A 6000-nucleotide genomic window follows, 5' to 3' on the forward strand; every position below is an offset into this window, starting at 1 on the left:
TAACCTAACTGCATGTTTTTGGAATGTGGGAGGAAACCTACCTCTGGGCTAATATCGGATGAGAATGTGGCGTGAGTACAGCGCTCACCCTGGAGGATCCACAGATGATGAACGATCGTAATGAAAGTGAAGGGGAGAGAGCACAGTGGGGTGCTGCTCTGTCGTTCTCTCCCCCCTATCTATAGAGCAGAATGGAGCTGCATGTACAGCTCAGTCCTTTGTCATTGGAAAGGATTGTGTAAGATTCTTTCCAACGACAAAATGTTGGAGAAACAATAGTCACTGGGACAGACAAATAATAATAAGAAACAAAAAAAAAAGCTACTTATTAAAAACTTCCAGCAGCCAATCAGATGTCAGTTATAGCATCACTTCAGTGAAATGTGAATTCTGCTCTGCCCGGGGGTTACACTGTTGGGGTACAGCCAGGGCATCAATGCCACGAGTCAAGCAGGGATGATTCTGCTGAAGCGGCACTCCTTATTGTTGCGTGTTATCCCACTGAAATGAATCATTGTGCTCGGATAACGAGGCGTGCGCTGGTGAATGTGCTGTGCCAGGTGTTTGATTATAGAGCGCTGGTTCATTTCATTAATAATACATGCTGCACATTCACAGCAGGTGAAACCATTCCACTACAGATTCTGCACTCTGTGCCGAAGAGGCAAAGTCATGAAAAACACAAATAAATATTTATAAGGGAAATAAAGTGAACCTGCCAGTCATTTCAACTTTTAAAATAAAGAGCCTGTTGTATTCTATTCCAGGAAAAAGGGTCTTCTGTGCACCCCCCTGATCTAGAGCCGGAAGAGTCTCTTCTGTGCACCCCTCTGATCTAGAGCCGGAAGAGTCTCTTCTGTGCACTCCTCTGATCTAGAGGCGGAAGAGTCTATTTCGTGCACCTCTTTGATCTAGAGCCGGAAGAGTCTCTTCTGTGCACCCCTCTTATCTAGATCTAGAAGAGTCCCTTCTGTGCACCTCTTTGATTTAGAGCCGGAATAGCCTCTTATGTGCACCCCTCTAATCTAGAGCTGGAAGAGTCCCTTCTGTGCACCCCTCTGATCTAGAGCTGGAAGAGTCTCTTATGTGCACCCCTCTGATCTAGAGGCGGAAGAGTCTCTTCTGTGCACTCCTCTGATCTAGAGCTGGAAGAGTCCCTTCTGTGCACCCCTCTGATCTAGAGGCGGAAGAGTCTATTTCGTGCACCTTTTTGATCTAGAGCCAGAAGAGTCTCTTATGTTCACCCCTCTGGTGTAAGGTATACATTCTGTCTGAGATCCTCACTTTGGTGCTAACTTCTTCCCTTATTCAGGACCTGCACCTCAGTAAATGCACTCTCATTGGGCAAGGAATGCCAGCTTATTGCAGCCAAGTCCAGAGAAGTCAGAGGGGCACATGAGGAAATGTCTCTAGCATAAAAAGTGTAGCAGCAGCACAGGGAGCCAATCAAATCTGTTGCAGCTTTATGGGTCAGTCAATGATCATACTGATAGTAGGAGAGAGCTGTGTAACAGATGAGCTCAGGATATGTGAATGGAGCTCAATCCACAACCTGGAGTGTCAGGAGAATGGAACGCCAGCTGTTGGAGAATAATAGAAGGAAATGCTTTTTACTGGTAACCCCACTGCAAAGAGTTCAGCTTTACGTGAATGTTATTCACCATTTATCTATGATGGCATTCAAAGAGCATTTGCAGCATCTGTTAGGTCTGGATCATATTATCACTCCTCCCCCATACATCCCCCATGCAGCTGGCAGGAGCTGTGTATTGGTTGCAATGTCCTTTGCTTTGCTCTCTTACATAAAGACATTTTTTGGTTGCTGGGTGTGGTTCAGTCATTGATAATAAGAGGGAACAGAGGAAATCTCACTCCACCACACCTACCCACAGAGGAGAGAGGAAGCTGGGCGCACCAAGGGACCTGCTCAACCACACACTAGGGCTGGGCAGCATGGGGCCCCTGAAGCTTCTGGGCAACTACAAGTACCAGCATGCATTTGCAGCACAAAAACTCTCACAGGCCCTTCACCGGTGTACTAGGAGACCAACTCACCCCAAGGCCCTGTGAACACTTTGTTCTTTTTAATGTAAGATGTTCCAGGACATTTTCAGATCTTGCTGCATTTTCATTGACTATTTCTTTACATGGAAGATTGGGGGTTTCATCATCAGAAGCAAGTGCCCTCCTATACATCCTCCAAACCTTAACCTAACCCCTGGGCTAAGCCTCACCTGAACCCCAAAATTTAAGTAAATTTATATAAACACAACCACTATATCATATAAACTTTAACACATCGATATCATTTGTATTATTTTTGAATATATTTCTCAGTCTGTGACTTTTAATAAAATGATAATTGTCAATCCTTCCAAGAAATTCTTTATTCAGGTTCTTCCTGTTTTAGGGTGACAACACTCTGTCCTTGTTTCCTAATTATACCCCTGCGTTGTCACCCTGAACTTACCCTGAGAGTACAAGAAGCTGAATACACATTACGTAGGCCTGTACAGGTCTATGAGTTTCCTATAAAATCCAACATTTATCAATGTATATATTTGCTCTTATGTATATTTATTTATATGAGCCCAGTGTTCAACACAGGATATTTTTTAAGCTGGGTGGGAAGAAACTGTAGGTGGTTGGCAGCCAATGTATTGTGACCCAACTCTTCAGTAACCTCCCTAAAACAGGCGGGTGGTTACTGAAAAGTGCAGGGTGGTGCGCCCAGCTAAAAGGGGCCGGGGAGAACACTGGAGCCCGGAAAGCCCCTTTATAAGGGAATATGACAGCAACAGGCAACTATAGAGATGAATGGGAATCGTATGTAAACTGGATTTTCCATGTAATATACATACAACATAAGACAGTGGCCCGTGGGGTAATAGCATCTGATTACAATGGCCCCTGACTAGGGGGATACATTGGGCAGCCAGTGAGCAGAAAGAAAAATGGGCCTGTGGAAAGATCTAAGGGTCAGGGGCCACACTGCAATGGCTTGATGGTGGGTTGGAGCAATTTGTGGGGTGTTCCTAATATGCAGTGGTTGGCACTTATCTAAATTGATCCAAGGAAGGAAAACTAGTGAACCAACAATGGGTGTCCATGGCTCATTGATGCCCATTAGTTGGCCATCTGGTCCATCCCTGCAGAAGAGCTACTGTAGCACAAATTGCTTGAAAACATAATGGCAGCCAGAAGGTGTCAGAAGAAGCACGGGGTATTAAATCTTGACTCTTATGGGGCTGTATCACATCAGACCAGTCAATCTTGACCCTGGTCCTACAATGGGCACATCAGAATTGGAGCAACAGAAGAAGGTGGTCAGGTCTGATTAATCAAATTTCTTTAAACATTATGTAGATAGCCCAGTGCATGGTTTACCTGGGGAAGAGATGGCAGCAGGAGGCTCTATTGGAAGAAGGCTGCTAGGCAGAGGCACTAGGGCTGCCAATATGTTGGTGCCAGTTGTCACAGGGAATCTTTAGAGGTTTTATTGGAGTCCATGCCCTGATAAGGCAGAGCTGATTTGCTGGCACAAGGTGGACCTACCTAATGTTATGGGTAATCAGTAAGTTTTATCTATGTGTGAGTGTGGAAAGAGCCCTATTCTTAATGGATGCAGGGACACACACTGGCCTCTAGGTGGCAGTACGGCTTTGTCCTCATCAGTATATCATTCTATGAGCCATGTGGTTTAACATGGGAAAGATTGAGGCTTCATAGGGGCTGATCAATGGAAATGGAAGTAAATAAGAACTTCAGTGAATGTTGCCAATATTACCCAATCAGGTTTTATCTTACAGGACAAATAAGAATGAATTTTGACTGGTTGCCAATGGGCCTTAGCACTGCTTCTGTGGTCTTTAATAAATATGCCTTTCAAAATATGCGGTAAGGGTTTTAATATTAAATTAGAAAGTCATCATTGCATGCACAAATGGCTCGTCATCATGTCTAACATCGGATAAAGTTTTTCAAGTTGAGATCTGCTTTTTGTTCTCCAGAAGGGCCGAGGCATTTTTTTTTAGACATCATCTAGGGTCACCATCTATTTCTGGTGCAGAGGTGACACAAATATGTAAATTCTGGCCTGGTTGCATAGTACCCATTTTGTGTGCTACAATTCTTCCTGAACCCCTCATAATGGGCACAGTGGGTCTGCAGACCCAGAAACTCAGCACAGAGATCTAACCAAGGTATAAAAGAGACAATCAGGGGGTTCAACCCTCCAGCAAATGTCTTGGCTGTACTTAATATCACCCAGTCCTTTCCTCCCTAGGCTGTCCCTGGCCCACCATTTTCTTTCATTGGAATCCACTTCTTTCATCATGGAGGCTCAGCCTCACACATGGGCAATGGGCATGCCAGGAATAGAGAATGCCAATGTACAGAGAGGCCCAGTGATATAATAAAGGTAAGTAATCAAGTAGGAATTTTCATTTGCATGTTGATGAGGTGAACAGTGAAGGAACCAGAGAGGACCAATCATAAGCAGACATCTAAACATAAAATTGTTCGGTTATTTAATGCATATGGAAATTCTAAAAAAGCCCGACGCTTAGCTGACCCATATTATTTTCTCCCAACCATTCCTCCATCAGTCTTTATTTAAAAAGAAATGATCTCATATTCTTTCCATGACTTGTCTCTTCAGCTTTCACACATCCCCTTGCTTACCTGTTAAATTAATTTAACGCGGATGGGAGATAACAATAGTGATTCATTGCTGTCTCGGAGTTCCGCAGCCGCCAATTAAATGAGCAAAACATCTGGTAAGGAGCTTACTAGATTTAAAGTGCACTATGTGTGAGTTACCTGTAGGGAGGACTTGATTACAAGGTCATTCATACTTTAGCTGCAGGGAAGGCTTGATTACAGGGTTAGTCCACCCAAAAATTCATAGTTAAAGTTGGGGCTTGGTCGGTTGCCCTGTACTCTCAGGTATTGAATTGCTTCACCATTGACACCTCCCTGTTGTAAATTCCAACTCTGTCCCTACCCACCTGGAAATTTTTGGTACCCAGGCCACCTATATGGCCAGCTTCTTCAGCTCTATATGCACCTGACCTGACCCATGTTCCTGAATCGCTTGTGGCAACTCTGATTGACCCTGACCTTATGGAACGCCCTCCTGTTACAGTGTATAGACCCTGGCTTGTTCCTGGACCTGCTTTGCCTATGGCATCTTTTGGAGCATTATATTCAACAGGCCTCTGATCTTGACCTCTCTACCTTGTGTACTGACACTTGTGCCCTCCGGGTGCCCAGGTCCCCTTCACCTACATTAGGCCCACCGTAGCCTGATTTGAAGGAGAAACTACCTTAGCCAACCATTAAACACATGATACACATTCTTCCAGAGATGAAGGAGCATGCGTACAAAGGGTGGCTACAATGCAAGTCGAGAATCACCAATTTCTGCTGATTAGAAGGATCATAAATTATTTATAATTCAATGGAAATAATAAACTTTAAAATAGTTTTAATGAATTTTTGTATTACACATCTTTGTTTTACCGGCACTTCAATATATACTAATAGTATAAAAGTAATAACCCATCCCACAGGGAGAGCGAGGACTCCACATAACCACCACAGCAACCAACAATATTGATTTTGGACCTCTGGAAAATACCACAGGGTCTGATATGGAGGAGAGCATTGGGCCAGGAAGGTGGGGGTAGGGGATTTGTATGATGGGGTTGATTGCTGATCATTGTTCAGCCCTGCAAGAATAAAACAGTAAAAATAAATGTAACCTTTATACTTCCTGTACACAATCCCAGATATCTGTAAGAACCTGAATCTCTGCCAACTCAGAAACTTTAATGTCGCCACTAAAAAAAAAAATACAGTTAGCTGCTTTCATTTCCAAGCCCCAACTTGTTTTTTGTTTTTTTTTTGGACAGAGACGGAAAGGGTTAAACCTGTGATTTTATTTCTGTTCTTGTTGTAGGAAGAATTTATATTTACTTCCTGTGTGGTCATATAGTG

The sequence above is a fragment of the Pyxicephalus adspersus genome, chromosome 12 (assembly GCF_032062135.1).
Source record: "Pyxicephalus adspersus chromosome 12, UCB_Pads_2.0, whole genome shotgun sequence".
Taxonomy (NCBI): domain Eukaryota; kingdom Metazoa; phylum Chordata; class Amphibia; order Anura; family Pyxicephalidae; genus Pyxicephalus; species Pyxicephalus adspersus.